The sequence below is a fragment of the Danio rerio genome, chromosome 5 (assembly GCF_052040795.2).
Source record: "Danio rerio strain M-AB ecotype USA chromosome 5, GRCz13ab, whole genome shotgun sequence".
In the NCBI taxonomy this organism is placed as follows: Eukaryota; Metazoa; Chordata; class Actinopteri; order Cypriniformes; family Danionidae; genus Danio; species Danio rerio.
This window is the reverse complement of record NC_141025.1, coordinates 61,001,527-61,023,083: the sequence shown is the minus strand read 5'-3', so window position 1 is coordinate 61,023,083 and position 21,557 is coordinate 61,001,527. Positions and strand designations below refer to the sequence as shown.

Below are 21,557 nucleotides of genomic sequence, written 5' to 3'. Positions count from 1 at the left end.
AAGGCGGTGCTGGATTTGTCTGTACCTTGGAAAAAAAATCCTGCAGGTGCCCCTGCAGACATATATTACAGGTGAAATGGATGAACCAAATAGCCCATAGTGTATAAGTGTGTGTGAATGTGAGTGTGTATGGGTGTTTCCCAGTACTGGGTTGCAGCTAGAAGGACATTCGCTGCATAAAACATATGTCAAAACAGTTGGCGGTTCATTCCGCTTGGGCGACCCCTGATAAATAAGGAACTAAGCCGAAGAAATCTTAGAGGAACTTAGCTAAACTTAGCTAAATGTTCTTGTGTTGTATTGCATGAAATCACATTGTTATGAATTGAATTAAATTGAAATTGGATTGTACTGCATTGTCATTGTATCACAATTAAATTGTATTGTATCGGTAGCTGCTTCATATGTATCTTTAATGTATCCGTGCAATGGTGCAAGATGCATATTGCATCAGCCTCAGTTCTGAGATGCACATCCCTAATGAGAGGGTGCTCGCTGCAGAGCCATTTGAGGAGAGGTGAGCTCCAGAGAGGGGGAGCATGAGCTGTCGCTCCTCCTCCTGTAGCTGTTTTAATGCGTACACCAACCCCACCCCTAACCCTACCCCCAGTGACATCACTCATAGAAGAAGTGCAAAAAGGTGGAGCTCAAGCTTAAGCTCCCCCTCTCTGGAGCTCACCTCTCCTCAAATGGCTCTGCAGGGAGCACCACTTGTCCCTAATGATAAAAATGATGCCTCATGTACTCCTTCACAATTTGAACCCAATCTATCCTGGAATTGTCATCTTGGAATGTCCCCATGCCATCAGGTAAGTAAAATACTATTGGTAAAATAAACTGGTCATTTAGTATATTCAGGTAGTCCTTTGAGCTTATTCTTGTGCACATATCATTGCTGAACCTAGATCTGATCAACTGCAGCATCCCCAGACCACAGCACTGCCCCCACATGCATGTATAGTTGGCACTAGATGTGTGCATCACTTCATCCACCCCTCTTCAATCACTCGTAACTCTGGAACAGGGTAAATCTGGGTTCATCAGACCATGTGACCTTCTTCCATTGCTCCAGCATCTAATCTTTATGCTTCCCAAAAAATGGAATCTTTTTTTTTTTATTTGACTAGCCTCACTGATATGTGATTTTCTTAAAGCTACACAGATGTTTAGTCCCAATCCCTTGAGTTTTCTTTGCACCATGGATGTAAAAATGTTCTTACTTTCACAATTTAACATAGCTGTGAGGTCCACTGTTGTTGTTTTACAATTTAATTTCACCAGATGTGTAAGTGATTGTCGATCTTTATCATTTAATCATTCATTAATTTTCCTTCGACTTATTCCCCCACAGAAATGTAAACTGATCCAACAGGGACTCAAAACAGCGACCTTCTTGCTGTAAGGCGACAGTGCTAACCACTGAGCCACTGTGTCGCCCAATCTCGATTATTCAAAAAATAAATTATAACCACATATCTTCCTTAAAGATGATGATTTCCTTTTCTTTTTCCAGTTTTAAAAAATGCATTGGACACATGAATCAAACATTGTTGTTAAGATGATTTCTTTGCTTGATGCACGCAAATAATTTCACACTTCACAGATCAACACTTGTTCGAACCAAAGTACGGGTTTTCCAAAATGGTTCTTTAAGAAATAAAATGCTTCTCTACGGATCTTTTAGAGCTAAATAACTTGTTACCAGCTAAAACATTATTATCAATGCAGTAACAGGAGGCTCTTATTTACTTACAAAATTACATTCAGGTGTCTCTTTTTTTTTTTTTTTTTTTTTTTTTTTTTTAATGAACAATGTACTAAATATGAGCAATATCACACCAGTAGCAGTGCGATATGGCTGTATATCGACACTAGTGACACTAGTGAGTGGTAAGTGGTTGCACCAGTGACGATTACAGCCATATCGCACTGCTACTCATGTGATATTGCGTTTCTACAACAGTTCGACAGCATAATCATAAATAGAAAATAGAAAATCAAACACGGAGAGTCTAAAAACCCCATTTATATGAGGAACTTTCTTTCTTTATACTTTCTTCCACCATTCATTTATATCTGCAGCTGATGTCAAAACAGCAGAAGGCGTTACTTATTCGTTAGTACGTTACCAACGTCACTTTATTGTAATGCCCTCTATGTGGGTATTAGCCATACCACCATTACTCGTCTGCAGAGGGTGCAGAATGCTGCTGCTCATTGGCTGATGGGGACACGCAAACGGGAGCACATTGCACCCATACTGGCTTCTCTTCATTGGCTTCCTGTACAGTTTAGGACACATTTTAAGATTTTAGTTTTGGTTTTTAAATGCCTAAATGGACTAGCATCAAGATACTTGTCCTCATTAATCCAATTGTACACTCCAACAAGGGCACTTAGATGTACTGATGTACTGAGCTACTTTTGGCTGTTCCACGGGCAAAGTTAAAAACAAGGGGGGACCGTCCCTTTGCAGTGGTGGCCCCCAAACTTTGGAATAATTTGCCTCCCCAAGTTAGGCAGGCCACAACCCTTTCTCTTTTTAAATCTAGTCTTAAAACCCACTTTTACTCTTTGGTTGTTAATACCTTATGAGAGTCATGTGTCTGTTGTATTTGTCCTTTTTTTTAATGGTGTATATGTGTGTATAGCACTTTAGTAAGCACTTGTTTTTAAAAAGCCCTTTATATATAAACTTTGACTTGACTTTAGAGCTAGTATTTGAATGATTCTCTAGCATAATGTCTAAAGTCATGACAAAGTAAATGATTTTGCTGACATTTTGAGATTATTAGGCTGAACATCATGCAATGCCATCAGTCTACACAGATTTCCTAGTATTTCTCTGTTGCAATCGGAATATCACAATAATTAACCCCGAAAAAGCCAAAGCAGCACTGCAGTGTTTGCGATCAGGAAAAATGTTAAACACATGCGGGCATTTCTTCTGTTTTTCGTTTTACTGGACTGGCCAGCAGTAAAAAAAAAAAAAAACAGGATACTCATTAGAAACAAACAGATGGCCAAAGAGTGGCCAACACAAAATACATTTATTCCTGAAATGTGAGTTTCATCTCACAGTCATTTCACTACAATTACCATGGTATAATTTTTGCATTGCAAAATAAAAAAGAGAGGAACAACGTCACATCAATTTTATAATGAATTTATTAGCTGTATTTTGAAAATACGCCAATCTTTTCTTCTCTAAGTGCTCTCAGATTCAAGTACCAGAGAGAACTGTTGGATAAATTATTATAATATAATAACATTATGATTCTTTGTGATCATGAGATCTTATGCTGCACTGCTAAAGCAATGGACAGACGGACAGACAGACAGACAGACAGACAGACAGACAGATAGACAGATAGATAGATAGATAGATAGATAGATAGATAGATAGATAGATAGATAGATAGATAGATAGATAGATAGATAGATAGATAGATAGATAGATAGATAGATAGATAGATAGATAGATAAATAGATAGATAGATAGATAGGTTTCTAAAAATAAGAGTGTATGATAAAAACCATTATTCAAAAACCATTATTCAAAGACATGTGACTTGATTTTAATGAATGATTTTGACCACATTTAAAAAGGGTTGCTATTTAATTGCATGCAGTGCTGATACCATTAATAAATAGTTTTTTAAAAAATAGTAATAACAATAACTACAGGTATAAACATTTGGAGTTCCTCATATTTCTCACTTGCAAGGTTGGTTTATCTTATACTAAGCTGCTGATCTGTGAGCAAAGCTGAGAGGCTCAGAGCTACGTGAGTGTAGCGGCGAATGTCACTGTGTTGAGCTGTAATCTCTCAATGTTAAATATTCATTAGAGACTTTGCACTTCCTGGTAGCTCTCAACCTACTTTCAGAAAGCTCTCCACTTATAGCTAGAAATGACCTAATCAATGCAAAGCATAAAAAAAGTCTTCTAACACCAACTTTATTCAGCAACACACGTTGCATTGTCGATTCACGTTTTTATAGTATTAAAATTTAGAAAGATTCAAATTATTCAGTTTATCCCAAAAAGTCTTTATTTAATTTATTTTTCATCAAAATGTAGCTATTTATTTTTCACCTTATGTCACCAACACATTAAACAGTTGTTAAACACTTTCTTTAGAATTACATTGCTTCTTTAGTAAGAACAATCAGTTGAGAATGACATCATGTCAAGTCTGAAAGGAAAAACCACACTGATGCTGTTTTTTCCATTACTGGAGTGAAGTGATCAATACTAGTCTGTGGGTGTGACAGCAGAGAACGCATTACAAAGATGTCATCATTAATCACTATAGAGCACGACATTCACAACACATCACATTTTCAAGTGCTATACAATGTTCACAGTTACATCAGTGATGAACGAAATGGTGCAAACATACATATTTGCTGGAGATCAGGTGACAGTTGGCTTAGTTGTTTCAATACAATGTGTTTTAGCATTAATAAAATGCTCTGGTGACCAATACTACAATTATATATTGTATCATTTTGACCTTTTGGTATGTTTTTCGTTTATTTATTTTTTGTTGTTGTCAGCCTGCAGTAAAACACGTGCAATTCTATTACAGGAGTACTGCTGTTCACATGGCCAGCCTATGGACAAGATGCTAAAGATAATGATATTACTAATGCCACCAAAACTGAAAATAATAAAACTACAGAACTAATATTAACAAGTCAACTGCACTGCAAAATAGATCAACATAAAATTACATTACATTTTTTATTATTATTTAAACATTTAGTTAAAATCATTTAATTAAAAATAAAAAAGGAAATGAAAAACATGCAGACTATTAATTAAGTCAGTAGGAATGTCACAAGTAATTAATTATTAAAAGTAATTAAAATATTAGTTCAAAAGTGTAAATTCTGTTATTAATCGTGCACTGGAACCTGATGAAGAAAAACCTTGAAGAAATGATATCTGTGTATAAAGTATTGTTTTTTTTTTAAGTATTTTTGTGCACAAAAGTGTTCTTGGGGCTTTGTATGATTGCAGCTGAAGTACTGAAGTTCTGACATGGTTTTTGGTTGCTTTTCTGAACATCTCATATACTTTGCTGTCTATGGCTTAGATAGCTCCTGGATTTCACCTAAAATGTCTTAATTTGAGTTCCAAAGGTTAACAAAGGTCTCAGGAGATTAGAACAGAGATTGAGGATTGTAGTTAATTCCAGAATTTAGATTTTTAGGTGAACTTATGCTTTAAAATAAATAAATTATTCAAATAAAAATTATTAATCTAACTGCATTTATATCAAGTCAAGTGACCTTTATTTCTATAGACCATTTCAATGTGGTCATGCCATTGGCCCATGAACATTTCCTGTAACAAGAGGCAATTCGATCATAACTTAATGTTAAAACAGCTATCATAACATTATTTATCAATATGTGGCTCTTTTTGGATTTCTGGAAGGTATAGAAATAAAATATTTAAAACAGAAAATACGTTGGGATTATTGTTTTTGTTTGTATGCCTCAAAATGGTCTACAGCACTCTATGCAATGCACATCGTGTCAAAGCAGCTATACAGTAAGGAACATTCATTCATTTTCTTTCGGCTTAGTGCCTTATTTATCGAAGTAGCCACAGTAGAATAAACAGCCAACTATTCCACCATATTTTTAACTCAGCGGATGCCCTTTCAGCCGCAGTCCAGTACTGGGAAACCCCTATACACTCTCACATTCACGTACGCACTCATATGCTAAGGCCATTTTTTAGTTTACTAATTCTCCTTTACTGGACATCATAGGCTCATTCTGAAAACATCCTATATACATTTCCAGAGACTGTGAATTATGTAGCCAGAGCTATGATGGCTGCGTTTCTTCTTTAAAATTTTAAGGTCTGAAAACGCGTACTAATCGGCCTCTGGTGGGTTTGTTTAAACGTAGCTCCTGGGACGTATTTTGCTCTCTCCAGATATGTATATAGGGGTACGTAATCATAATGAGCCTGGGTTGTTATCGAATGTCTTTGGACTGTGGGGCAAACCAGAGCACACGGAGGAAACCCATGCAAATACAAGAAGAACATACAAACTCCACACAAAATTTCCAACTGCCCCAGGAGGGGCTCGAACCTCTGACCTTCTTGCTGTAAGGTAACTGTTCTAACCATTGAGCCACCATGCCTCCCCAAAGAGAAACAATTAAAAATAATTAAAAGAAAAACCAGGTACTTTTCATGAAACAAGTTCAATACAATTGACAGTTCAACAGAAGCTGTTTTTGACCTTTTTTTCTTTGAACATAATCTCGGCCCACACTGTGTGAATTTTAGTAATCCTTAATAACGGTACCATGTCAGAATGGACGTCCATGTCCACTGTAAGATCTCAGTCTTCATAATGTCAGACTGGACAACATGATGCCAAACACACACAAAGAAAAGTCCGGCAGTTTGACAGCATCCATGGCTCCAGTGGTCTTGATCTGATGCCAGAGTGTCCTTCTTGGTTTGAGGTGTTTAATGAGAATCCCTGTGGTGGTCTCATCTCATTGTTGTCCTCTCTGATCATGAAATGCTGTGCTGTGATCATTCTCATTGCAAAGAGTACATTTAAACTGAATATGAAGTGATCCAAGTCAGAGACAAAGGAGACAAATGGACACAAAGTAGATGCCATCTGTCTTCTGATTTTGTTTTGGGAAATCTTCCAATTTTCCTATTGAGTATGTCAGTGCATGTTTCTAGACTATGCGGATGTGTTGCCATTGTGGCAATCATATGTTGTTAATAAAAAATTAATGAGCAGTAACCTCAATAAAATCTAGAAATTACTTTTCTCTAAATCATTAAATAAAATAAATGCATTTATTAAATTAATGCATAAAGTAAATACAAATGTAATGATTATACAAATGAGAAATGAGCCTAATCAAAAACACACATTAACAGGCCTGCTACACTACTTATTTAAGTTCACAGATTTGTGTTGATTAAGGAAAATGTGTGGTATGATTATTGTAGACATCTTTTAAATAATTTTATGGGGAGTGAATATATTAGGCTTTACTGAATGAAATTATAATAGTAAAAATAATACTATAAGAAAAAGAAACATCCCCAAAAAAACTAAAATACTGCTATAATGCAGTGCCAAAAGCTAAATATGGATACTCTTATATGCAAAATATCTGTACAAATATTAATATTAATAATTTTACCCTTTTGAACTAATGTTGTAGACCACCACTTTATCATTGATCATTGTCACCATAAAGCGTTTTGTTATTTAATTTGTCAACATTGTTGCTCAGCACCAGTCTAATGACAGTTATTGAAACTATAAGTCAAGAAAAAGATCAAAGGCTTGCAATACCTTGGAATATTCTAAAAATATATTTTACTAAAATAATCCAAAACAATTTTGTTTTTCTTTATGACTAAACATAACTTTTCATAAGGTTTCGTTTTCTTTCTAATTCAAGAATGTGAGCATTGTTTGCAAATTACGCCACTACAACAAACTTGCCTGACAATAACGGAATTTACTTTTAATAGTGTTTACTTAGATTATTTTTTAATCGCAATTAATTGTATGATTTTTATTGTAATTAATCACATGAATATACACAAAATTCAGCAATGAATTTTAAAAAATATTATTGCACAATTTCCTAGTACTTAACCATTGTGTAAAACATACAACTTCACGTGCTGCTAAGTTCATTCTGCTGTGGCGACCCCTAATGAAAAAAAGGGTCTAAGCTGAAAGAAAATGAATGAATGAATGAATGAATGAATGAATGAATGAATGAATGAATGAATGAATGAATGGATGGATGAATGGATGGATGGATGGATGAATGGATGGATGGATGGATGGATGGATGGATGGATGGATGAATGTATTGCACAAGTTCTGTTATAAACAAGTGCATTAGCAATTTAAACAACTAAGGTGTTGCATTAAAAGTAATATTATTAATTATAGGTCAAATGATGTAAATCATCTTTTGGAAGCGGTTTGGACAGAACTGTGTGTAGGTATAGTGTGTCCACAGTCATACTGAGGTAATTTTTTTTATTTCCTGACATTAAATTAGGTTCCAAATTCCTCCCATTTTGAAGCCCACCGCAACGACATAGTAGTGCAGTTTCCTCGCCCACCGAATTAATTAACAGCCGCGTTTTAAGATGTCTCTGTAGTAACTATTAACACGTGTAATCATATCAACAAGACAGGATGTGTGCAAACCAACCAGGATTAAAAGACCTGTTCAGCTAACTGTGATCATCAATCATAAATAAATGTGATCAGAAATGAGTTTAACTACTTTAACACTTAACTATGAATTACAGTGATTTTATTATCATCACCACAGCAGCGTGTCAGTACAATTATCAAAGAAGACACTTTAATCCCAGTTTGTGGATGTTAAATCAGGTTTATTTTGTACATTAACATAATGAGTATCCATACATCGGTAGACATTAATCTGTATCCTGTCACATTTACTGTGCAAAAACAGTGCAAAGTTAATGTAATTGTAATGACATTGTGTGTGACTCATCCAAAGGCTTAACCTATCTCCACAACAAATACATAAAATAATCATTGAGATAGTTCCTACTGTAGTATTTCTCACAAATGTTATGTTACGAGATCTGCTCCCTTCGTGTCTGTCTCTGAGCTGTTTATCTGACAGAGACAGAGACAAAGACACACTGACAGGCACGTGGGAAGGGTGGGCAGGGAGAACTAGCGTTAAAGGCACAGGCAACAAAAACAGCTACATTGTGTTTACAGCAGAACATTCCAACATTCTGAAAGGTAGAATAAATAATTTGATGTTTTTCAGAGCTGAAACTTTACAGTTTATGTCTGATAATAATTTTTCTTCTAAATATAGTCTTGTTTGTTTTATTTCAGTTAGAATAAAAGCATTTTTTAACTACAAACTATATTTTAAGATATATTTTTTTTCGATAGTCTACAGAAATAACCTATTGTTTTACAATAACTTGCCTAATTACCCTAACCTGCCTAGGTACCCTTACTAGCCTAGTTAAGCCTTTAAATGTCACTTTAAGCTGTACAGAAGTGTCTTGAAAAATATCTAGGCAAATATTATTGGCTGTCATCATGGCAAAGATAAAATAAATCAGTGATTAGAAATTAGTCCTTAAAACTATTATGTTTAGAAATGTGTTGAAACAATATTTTCTCCGTTTAATAGAAATTGGGGGAAAAAATAAATAGAGGGGCTCATAATTCAGGGGGTTAATAATTCTGACTTCAACTGTATATGCTAAGATAAAAAATGTACCTTTTGAAAGTACCTTTTTTTTCTTAATATTGACATATTGACTCACTGGCATTGAATGGATTGGGTGCTTTTGACCCGACTGAGGGTCCTGAGGTTCTGATGTGTGGTATGGAGATAAGATAAAGGTTCAAAGTGCACATCTGAAAGAGCCCAGACCATTAGTTTACTCTTATGCAACAAGCTGTTAATGGTTTGCTAGGCATATTCATGATATTAAGTGCTGATCCTTCAATGTATCTACTAAAACTCAACAAAGGTTTTACTCATAACTTTTGTATAGTGTTTAATATATTTTTAACCATCAATGTGATTTCAAAACGTTATGAAAAAGAAAAGCAGGGTCCCCGCGGGGCCTTAAAAAGTCTTAAAATCACTGAAATATTGTCTTGTAGGTCTTAAATAATTTTAAAAAGGTCTCAATTTTCCTGGGTCAAAGTAAAGCTACCTATAATGGGCCGACCATCCATCCGATCACAGACAATCCATCTCAATAAAACTTTTTTCTTTTCAAGTTTCTTTATTGCAACGAGATCCAATTTACAATAGCTGTTTGAATTTTTTTACAGCAATTTCTCTAAATTAAATTCTCTAATTAGGGAAAGAAAACTAAAAACAATTATACAATTCCTCATGATAATAACTGAGCAACATATCACTTAACATGATATATTATATTCAATCAGTTTGGACCAAAAGTCAACAAATGTATATTTTTGATTATTTATGTCATTGTCTCTGTAATAAATATTTTTTAACAATGTTAAACTTGTCATTAACAAAAAAAAAAAAGAAATATTATGTTAAAAAGTGTATACAATTAAAGTTTTCTTGTTTAGACACATTCAAATCTCTCTCTCTCTCTCTCTCTCTCTCTCTCTCTCTCTCTCTCTCTCTCTCTCTCTATATATATATATATATATATATATATATATATATATATATATATATATATATATATATATATATATATATATATATATATATATATATACATATATATATAATTCATTTCCTTGTCGGCCTAGTTACTTTATTAATCCGGGGTCCCCACAGCGGAATGAACCGCCAACTTATCCAGCAAGTTTTTACACAGCGTATGTCCAGTCCCAACCCATCTTTGGGAAACATCCACACACACTCATACAATACGGACAATTTAGCCTACCCAATTCACCTGTACTGCATGTCTTATGACGGGGGAAACCAGAGCACCGGGAGGAAACCCTGGGAAAACATGCAGACTCCACACTGAAACGCCAACTGAGCCGAGGCTCAAACCAGCGACCTTCTTGCTGTGAAGTGACAGCACTACCTACTGCGCCACTGCTTCGCCCCATATATAGGAAGAATATATATATTTTCCCCATCTTCTGTTTAACAGAGAGAAGATTTTTTTCAACACATTTCTGAACATAATAGTTTTAATAACTCATTTCCATAACTCATTTCCAGTAACTAATTTCTTTTATCTTTGCCATGATGACAGTACATAATATTTTACTAGACATTTTTCAAGACACTTCTCTACAGCTTAAAATGACATTTAAGAGCTTAGCCAGGTTACGTAGGTTAACTAGGCAGGTTAGGGTAATTAGGCAAGTTATTGTATAACAATAGTTTGTTCTGTAGACTATTGAAAAAAGCAAGCTTAAAAGGGCTAATAATTTTGACCTTAAATGTTTTTTTTTTTTTTTTAAATAAGACATAATCATTAGTGCTTAGCCTAAAAGTCTCATTTTTAATTCAAAATGGTCTTTAAAAGTCTTACAATTGACTAGGTTAAACCTGCAAAAAGGCTGAAAAGAAAACATTGTTTGCTGCTCTTTTTTATGTCTGTGATTTGTGTAAAATATTCACATGGACATGTAAATTTCAAAGCCTTATGATACTTAAAAATATATTTATATGTCTTCATGTTCTGTTTCTAACAGGTTGACAGTTAGTTACATGTTCTAAGCTGATCTCGGGTATTTGCAAAAGCTCACATAACAAGTTGTGATTACCATTCCATGGCCTGCTCTGTGAGTGTCATTACACCAGTGCAATCGCTAAAGTTAAATTCTAGGAAAAGGATTTATCTTGGCACTGTTTTCTGTTGGTGCACGACACTAATCTCGCTTAGAATGTGAGGTTACACACTTCCAGTTTTAATGCAGGTGCAAAAACTCCAGCGCTTCTACCAAGAACAAAAAGAGCAGAAAACCAGTGCATAAAAAAAGACTCACTTTCTTTTTTCTTATTCTTTCAGTTGTGCCCTTCAGTAACCCCACTGTTATCTGTCATGGTAATTCCCTCCAAGATTAATGATTCATTTTGTCTTAGCAATGTGACTTGGTGGTGATATGATAACGTAAAGCACAACCCTCATTTGAATACGTATTGCATTAATTAGCAGTTTGTTATGTGCAGTCACGATGAGACAATTTTTATAGTGATCTGAAATTGGAGCTAGTTTGCTTGACTTGACTCTGACCTGAATTTCTTTGCTGAATGGTAAAATAAACATTAAAATAACTTCTTACATATTCTTTTATGTAAAGCTCTTGTATTATTTCTATAAATTAACTTTAGAGGGAACACAAAAATTGTATATAGATTCATCAAATGTGACATGTGGAATTGCTGCTGTAATTTAAATCCAATGTTATAAAATAACACTATAATAATCATTTTAAAAAATCCCATGTGGTAATATGTCAAAAAGTCAAAGCAGATCATTAATTTAAGAGCTCAATCTATGTTTATTACATTGGTGAGCAGGCTCAGAAACTGTACATTGAGCTTAATGCTCTCCAGAGATTATCAGATTAATATCCCTGGAGATGAGGTTAAAGGGATCCTAATTCACTTAAACAGAAAAAAATACACTCAGCACTAGGCAATTGTGCCTAATTGAAAATTCTCAGCCTATCAGTGATCGTTATGAGCTGAATAATTAAGAAGATGCAGGCACAAGGACATCTGTGCCATCTGAATATGAAGTTGGAGTATTTTGTGAATCAAAGCCTGTTTTACTTTTTTTATTTTTAGATTTACAAAGTTACTTTGACATTTGTATATAAAAAAAACATTACGGATGTGAAGATGTTGTAGGCCAGAATCAATTTTCATGTCATCTGCATAAGCACTATTGTTTATTGTATGCACACAAAACATCACAAAATTAAAAATACCAACATAGGCTCATTCTGAAAACGTACTCCTATGTACATTTTTGGAGATTGCAAATTATGTAGCCAGAGGAATGTATGGGTGGTTTAACTGTGTTTTTTAAAACATAATTGGGTTTCGGAAAGGGGGTGGGTGGGTGGCAGGATCAGTCAGTCAGTCAGTTAGTCAGTCGACAGCAGCCTCTGGTGGATTTACGCGAGAACAGAATGGCACTCATGAGAGAAAACTGTAAACTGCAAAAAACGTACTTCCTGGTGCATATTTGGCACTCTCCAGGAATGTATATAAGGGTAGTGGGAGAGCAAGGCACAAAGTAACGTGGGGTAATTTGTAACACAGGTTCTTAAGGTATTTGCTCAGGGTTAAGCATGGCATGCTTCTGAGGTCTTTCCACAGTGTTGGCAGACATCTTCCTGCCAATTATTGTAAAAGTTTGTCAAAATTTGGTTGACAAACACAGGAGAAACCATTTTTGCAGTATAATAGTTTTTTTATTATAGTCTATATTTGTTTTTATTTTTAAAAAAAATCTGTAAAAGTATGTTAGTGAAGTCTTATATTGTTGTGATTAGTGTTGTTAGATTTAGCCAATTTTGGGGAAATACGACAGAGCTGGGCTAGTTGTAACAGGGTGATACAAATAAGCTACACACTATTGGACACCAATTAAACTAACAAAATCTTTTTTTGTTAAAATTTTTTGTAATTTTTTTTTTTTTGAGTGTAATGTTGAGAACTTTTTTTAATAAAAAATATTTTTAATAGAATGTTTTTTTATTGCTAATAATGCAATTACATGCATTATAAAATAATGGATAATGATGCAAATAAATCCAAATGTGTTTATCCAATAGATAAATAAATAAACATGCTTTGCTATGTAAAATTAAAAACAATTGTGTTAAGTACTAAGGCAATATACTATTTTTAAAAAATTAATTAAAATTAATTGTGAAACTACAGTAATTGTGAACTAACCCTCTGTCTGTTACAACTTGCCCCACAGGTGGGATAAACAGTAACAGTTTTACTCCTGGCATTTTGGCAATGCGGCACACAAACAGAAAAATCTGGCGATACTTTTAGTGCTCATTTGTAGGAGAGGCCTGTGTGTTGCTGGGAAAGAAATAGGGGTTGTCTAACCCTATTACTTTGTTCATTCTTTGGCCAAAACCAAAAAGTGTTACTTTGTGCCCAACTCACCCCTACATAATCAGCATGAGCCTGGGTTGAAAAATACTATACAACAAAATCTATTTCACTAAGCCATTTTCTAAAAGTAATCTTGTACTCAAGAATAACCATATGATATATTTGAATGAGAAGATTGTGACTAAAAATAAGTTAATCTGCAATTGCTTTAAAAGTCGATTGCATTTAAAAAGTTACATCTCATTAACTCATTTACGCACACTGAATATGAGAATACAATGAAGAGTGTGATCATTGCCAATGTTTTCAAACTCACATAATTCCCTTTGTTAGTGTAAAACGATGTATAAATGCTACATCTACATGTACTTCATGTGAATATTGTTTATGCAGTTCAAATTCAATGTTTGTATTCCAGTTAATGAGACGTAACTTGAAGAGAAACATTTACAGTTACTGCCTATTAGCTTATTTTTAGCGAGCTCTATTTCACTATTCAAAAATCTAAAGCACTTCAGTAGGCAGGACACTCTGTTCCTGAAGATTTCCAAGCAGCATGCCAGTATAAGTTGTCGAGCACACCTAAAACAGCTAATCTTCTCATCAGATAGGATGACAAATCTATGTTTGGCAGAGCACTAATATTCCCAGATGGAGATTTGAGAATATGAGCTGTCACAGCAGCAGGTTTTTGAGAACCTTTTAGCACGAAGGGTTCTTGGGGATTAATTGAACTCTAATTCCTTTTTTATCCATCAGTAGTCCCAAAATACACTAGCTATGCAACAAGTTTTAATCCCAGCGCCCCACTAGACAGATTGGCCCACTAGATGATGTCACATCGCTTTGAGAGATATGCTAAGATTATAGCTGAAATTCAGTTTTTGGCGAATTGATCAAAAATGGTTTATGTGACATAACAGTTTTAAGCATCCACTGTGTCATATACAGTGCTGCTTAAAAGTTAAAGAACCCCATGAGCAATTCAACATTTTTTTTGATTTACCATGGCCATCATCTGTTAAAATTCCCATTACCATCATTGTTTTTATGCATCAATTGTCAGATGTATGTTTATCAGTTTCAAATGTTTCTATATTTTGAGTGTAGACAAAAACAGTACACTACACTACAAGATGCAATCAGTGTAACTGCAAAATTAGGACATGCATTTATAGGATGTTTGTACACAAGCTCTCTGGCAAAGTTGAAACCTTGTTCCTTTTTTAAAAAATTTATAATAATAATAATTCCTTACATTTATATTGTGCTTTATGTATGGACACTCAAAGCACTTTACACATTTTTGGGGAGAATCTCCTCATCCACCACCAGTGTGCAGCATTCACCTGTGCAGAATTCGCCATATTATGCCAGACTGCACGCCACACACTAGCTGATTGGTGATGATTATGCCAATTATGATATGAGGATGTTTAGGAGACTATGATGGACCAAAGCCAGAGGGCCAATTTTGGGATTTTTAACCACAGAGAGTCAGAATTTCAGTTTAACATCACATCTAAAAAATGGTGTTTACTGAGCAGTATAGAGCGCCCCATCAATAGAGACTCCCTTATTGCAACTCTTCTATAAATGCATGTCTATTCGATTTTTATCTGATTCTAAAGGTATGCATATTTACCCCAGATACTGTCAGAGATGCCTGAATGAGTTCCTCGTTTGCTATTTTAAGGGTGCTTTTTGACATTAGTTACAATGGGTTTTTACTTCTAGCTGACATTGGGGTTCATCAATCTGCCATGAGGTCAGATGTCCAATTTCTAGTGATGTTCGAGACATTATTTCCAAGTAGGAAATAAAGGTGCAGAAGGTGATTGTCTTCAGAAACAGCTTTTGTTATGGTGGTTGAAAATCTTTTCACATGCCAACACTAATGATTAAAGTAAATGATCTAAATTTATTTATATGTATTTTTATATTCTGGGTAAGGCATAAGACAAAAAACAATGTTCGTCCAATTAAAATCTGTCAAGCCAACAAATCCCATTATTCTGATAAGCTGTCCAAACTGTCTGTCAACAAATGTAGATTTGTACATCTGAGCAGCCTTTCATACATATCTGCCGTTTGCACATGCAGACGCACCACATTCATAACCTGCACAGAGAAAGAGAGAGAGAGAGAGAGAGAGAGAGAGGTAAAAGCAAATGCTGAATCAGAACTTTTTAAAATCTTGAATCATTATTGGAGTTACTTTTGCATGGTGGAGGGGGGATGACATCATGATGGAAACATTTCTTTTAGACAATAGTTTTTATTTTAGGTAATGTTTTAGTATTTCTATTAGGTAATGTTATGTTTTAAAGCTATTTTAGTCTCTCAAAGCTTACAGTATGTAGATTTTGTTGTTTTACGAACGGGTTATATGCACGATGTTCAGCCACTGAAGATTGATGTGACTGCAACGATAATGTTTATATTTACTCTATTTAGTTCAAAAATATAAACATTAATAAATAGCAATATTCCGCCTAGCCTGCTTTACTGAGCTGAAGTTGGTTTTATTTTTACATTGGTTCATTTTTGACTGTGACGCGCTCCCTTTATTGCTTACCATGCTATTTTGAATATTCAGTTTGAAACAGCATGTAAGTATGGCTTAGTAATAAGTGTAATTCCTGCATGCCGCCGGCCAACTACTAAGCATACAGTAGTTGCTTTTGAACAAAGCGCATGAGAGAGTGAGACGAGCGGCCCCTGCATGCATGATTTATTGCACATTACGACAAGCTTGCTACACTGAAAACGTGCTAGATGTAATACAGTTTTTTGTTCAGAATTATATTATTATAAAGTACTATAAAGTTATCGAACTGGCTACATGATCTGACGTAGTAAGTTGTCTACTGTCATCTTTATGATGCGCGTCTTTAAGGTCATGATATCAGGAGGCATGGCTTTAGACAGGCAGGGATGAGACTGTGTTTTAAAGATATTATGCTAACCGATTAGCATTTTGGCAGATCACCTACTGCACCTTTAAGTATCCAAATTGGTTTCAGCTGCTTGATGTTACCTTTGCTACTAGGGGTTAATTTTAATTTTCACAAATAATAACTTTAGCTTTCATATAGTAATTCCCTCTGATGCAGCTGGAAGGGCGTAAAAACACATGCTGGATAAGTTCATTCCGCTGTGGCGACCCCAGATTAATAAAGAGACTAAGCCGAAAAGAAAATGTTGAATGAATGAATGAATTCCCTCTGAATAAGCACATGCAGTGATATACATACATTGAACTGACATTATGTAAACTATATGCTTTAAAATTTGTGAACCCCTTGCAGAATTGGGGAAAATTTGAAACAAATTTTACAAAATAAGAGAGGTCATAAAATATTTTATTTTGTTTATTTATTTTACATAGTACTGTCCTGGGTAAGATATTTTACATAGGTTCACAAAATTTTAAACTGGTCAAGGGGATCATTCACTTTTACGCAGCACTGTACATACTGTCATACTACAGTTGTTATGGCTGTTGCCTGTCTCTGTTGTGCCTGTCTCTGTGCTTGCTTGTGTGTCATGACGTCACTCACTGTTTGTTTCCTATAGGGTCCACCTTTGCACACCTGCAGCGAGTTGCGCTTATTGAAATTGGCTATAAATACGGACCAACCTTGAGCGGAGACAGAGGAGACTTCACTGCCAGCCATCAAGCTTCTTTTATTTTCTTTAATTTCCTGTTTTGTTTTCTTTAAGTCTTACTTTGATCTAGTTTGTTAATTGTTGGGTTGATAGTCTTTGGTTAGTGTTGTATATTTGTTGGAGAACATGAGTTATTGATTCTTTATTCATTCTTATTTAATTGTGACACATGATTGGTTTGATTGTTTTGGTTGTAATAACTTTAAATAAGTTAATTTAGACAACTTAGTTCATGTGTCCTCTTTATGTTGCATTCCCTTTATGAATTAATTATTTTGATTTGATTAAAAAAAGGGTTCGTAACACTGTGAAAGTGGTTACTAAGGGGATTTCTATGGTACTTCTATGTAGTTTTTAAAGCATTTAGAGTGTTATTTAGAGAGCATAGTTTGTTTGCAGTTGCTAGGTTCAGTGGTTTCTAGTTGGCTGTAGAACAGTTGTGGCGGTTGCTTGCATGTTGGCAAAAGAGCCTAGCCCCAAATTTCATATTCTGTCTCTTCTTCGGTCTAAGAGATTTTCTTCATGCACCAAAAGAAATTCATGAGTGTAATCACTTATAAATATAACGTCAAACTTTCCTCGACCTTCCCTAGTTTATCAAACAAACACTGTGCATTCATTTAAAGAAATGCAACCTGAATTTCCAGGGAAAGCAAGGACTGATCAAATGTGCACATTCTATATAGTTTACCTTGCTTTGAATAAAATCTTCCTAATGCATATAGATGATTGTAAATGAGGATAAACAACCATATATTGCCAAAAACACACTGTAATGGTCAAAATTATAGATTTTTCTTTTATCTCATGTTCCATGAAGATGAAATATGTCATTACTACAAATAAATCAAAGCTTCAGTTTGGGTAATAATAACTAAAGTAATGTGCCTTGCCAAGCACTACATTTAGATAAATTCAAGGTGATTTTCTCAGTATCCTCAGATCACACATTGTAGCTAAGCAAAATATTATCACATCCTACCAAACCAAACATCAATTGAAAGATGCATAAATCTCAATTTCAGAAATCAACAATTGACGGGTCTTGTGTACCAGGGTCAATATTGTAAAGAAAAGTACCTAATAAGATTTAGAATTTGTGTTCTGGTATACCAAGAAATACCAAGTACCATTGAAAAAATACCCAAGCTTTATGTTCTCAATTGAACCAAACTAAACAGCTTGCTTGACTTTAAATGTCATGAAATCATTTCTTCATCTGGATGTCTTTACCTTGATTAAGCAAATCACAGTTAATTATCTCAACATGTGATGGGAAGATTGCTCTGCTTTTTGGTGCTAGACACCATAGATAAAGAACCCATAAAATGGAACGGAGCAATCAACTAAATGAACAGCACCATAACTCTCCTGTGACTTCATGAAAGCTATTAATGAGAATAATTCAAAATGTCAGTGGATAATAACACTATGACATGGAAAAAGCATGTGCAAGATCACAGATACGTTATTCATCATCATGAGAAACGACTTCATGTAATTACTGAAGAATATCACATACACTTGTAAGATTTTCATGCATGTGCCAATGATGTAAATGCTGGTAATCTAATTTTTTAAGAGTTCAGTGTTTTATTGCTCATTTTTACTAATTAGAGCAAGATGCCCTAAATCCTATTCTATAAATCAGGCCTTTCCCATTCAGTGTTTAATCATACTGTATAATGCATCAGCAAACACATGGACTATATTTTACATTTTAAGGGTCTGGTAATTGCTGCTGCTGATCAGTTTTTAGAGCTTCAGTGAAGTGTTTCATTATTTCAATAGACATTTTGCTGCTGCTCAGGTTGAGTTTAAGATTTAGGATGCTAAAAAACAGCCTGATCTCAGGAGGAAACAAATATTTAATGTTTTGTCAGTTTAGTGGCTAATTCGTTCAGTCCAGTACAGTCATTAGAAAATGTACAATTTTGAAAAAGAGGCGTGGCACCCAACCCGCAGCTAAACCCAACTATCATTTTGGGATGAACAAATCATATTAAATTGTACAAATGAGATTTCACGAATTCAAAATAGCCACTAATTTAAAGAGTTAAAAACTGCCATTAGATTGTATTGTCCAAAACCCAGACTTTCTACATTTGACTAATATATTGCAGCTAGTACAGTTTTTTGCTGGAAAGAGCACCGTTCCAATTTACACACTCTCAGAAATAAAGGTACGAAATTTGTCATTCTGGTGGTACCTTTTAAAAAGGTACACTTTTGTGCTCTGCAGCTGCACTTTAGTACCTTTAAAGTAAACGTTTGTACATTTAAGGTTCACCTTTGTACCTTGAAGTACTATAGCTAAAGATTTGTGCTTTTAACTATTAATACCTCAAAAGACCAGTTAGCAACAATGATTTTGAAAAGGTACCACCCCAGTGGCAGACTTTGTACCTTTATTTCTGAGAGTTTTTTGTCTTCTTTCTGCAACTTCTCTGATTTGAAAAGAAGGTCTATTGTTGGGTGTACAAAGGCATAGTTTATACCTATATTGAACATTGTCCACATCAGATAATCATTAAATAATTTATTCATTTATTCATTCATTCATTTTCCTTCAGGTTAGTCCCTTTGTTCATCAGGGATTGACACAGCAGAATGAACCACTAACTTATCCATCATATGTTTTACACAGCCAATACACTTCTGGCTGCAACCCAGTGCTGGGAAACACCAAAACACACTAATTCACACACACAATCATTAACTATAGCCAATTTAGTTCATGCATGTATTTGGACTATGGGGGAAACCGGAGAACCCGGAGGAAACCCACGGGAACATGGAAAGAACATGCAAACTCCACACAGAAATGCCAACTGACCCAGTCGGGACTCGTACCAGCAACATTCTCGCTGTGAGGTGGCAGTTCTAACCACAGTGTCCCAAAAAAAACTATCTTAAAACCTTTAATAGTTTTAAATGATGATTTTTTTTGTCTCTGGAGTCAAATATATAATAATGTTAATAATTGTATTCTTAAATATGTATAATTATTATGTTCTTTCTGCTATTGCAAGTGAACACATGGTATTTATTGACCTTATTAATATGTCATCTATTTGGGTGCTATTAATTAAGCTCTAAATACCAATCATTGTTGAATTTGTTAGTAAAATGTTGCCCTGTGGTCTATGGGCTACAAATTTATTTTGTCTATTTAATCTATTATTTATTTAAACTATTTTTTAGAAATGATTTATTACTTCAAAGTATGTTCACAAACTGACAGTGGGGGTGCCTTAACTTAGTAAAAAATATATATCGAACAAAGCTGGAGGAACAGTGGCTAGGAAGCAAGCAGGGTTTGACCTGGTAGGACTTGGTCAAGCTGGTTTGAGCTGGTAGACAAATCTGGATGAGGAAGGATCAATCTAAATACCACATTCCAAAAACCAGATTGGCTACTTTTGATCAAGTTTAATCTTCGCTTTTGACCCAGACACTGGCCACCTTGTTTTTTATCATGCCGTATCATCTTAGTCAGCTGCAAGGTTGGCATGCCTTAAGCTTTTATGTTCAAATGCGTCATTCACAACATCCTTCCACAGTACTGAGCTCTTTAGTGCATGCACTTCATGACGAGATAGAGTATAGGTCAGGACACGACTTTCTCATGTGATCACCATGTTATGCTCAGTGTCTTTAAACTTTTGCTAGAAGTTAGCCAGGTTCAAACGTTATAGTAAATGTCTCTAATTATGTAGATTTCTGCACAAATATAAAAAAAATAATAATTGCTAGGACCATGCAATAAAAACTGTATTCAAATCTTACTATTCTTAGGCCCAATCCCAATTCTATTTTTGTACCCCTACCCCTTGTTGTTGAATGTTGTGGAACTGCTATTCAGGAGTTATTATTGGGAATTACAGATAGTGAAATATAGCTTTTTTATGTTTGCTTTTTTTTTTTTTTTTTTTTTAACATGACGGTAAAACACAAACGTGGTTATAAATGTATTAAAACATATGCTTGTTTGTTGTAAAAAATTCATAATAATGACAAAAAAATACAAATTTGTGGATCTCCTGACTTCTGGGTGCAGCCATGCTGCCGTTTTGAAAAATTTTCTCACCCATTGGTTACGAGTGTGGTTCTGAAAAATCTCCCTTTCGAGGGGTATCTAGCCCTTCCCCTTTGCCATATGCCTTCACCTAAAGAGAATTGGGACACCCCTACTCCTTCATGTGAACGCACAAAATGAGGGGCAGGGGTAAGGGGAAGGGCTAAGGGGTA

General features: G+C 34.8%; 1 long non-coding RNA gene across 1 annotated transcript; it reads left to right on the top strand.

The window, feature by feature from the left end:
• Nucleotides 1-660: 660 nt before the first annotated feature.
• Nucleotides 661-19,860, top strand: LOC141385620 (uncharacterized). Its single transcript, XR_015491836.1, has 3 exons — nt 661-809; nt 906-1,025; nt 17,214-19,860. It is a non-coding gene; the product is annotated as an uncharacterized LOC141385620 (long non-coding RNA).
• Nucleotides 19,861-21,557: the final 1,697 nt, after the last annotated feature.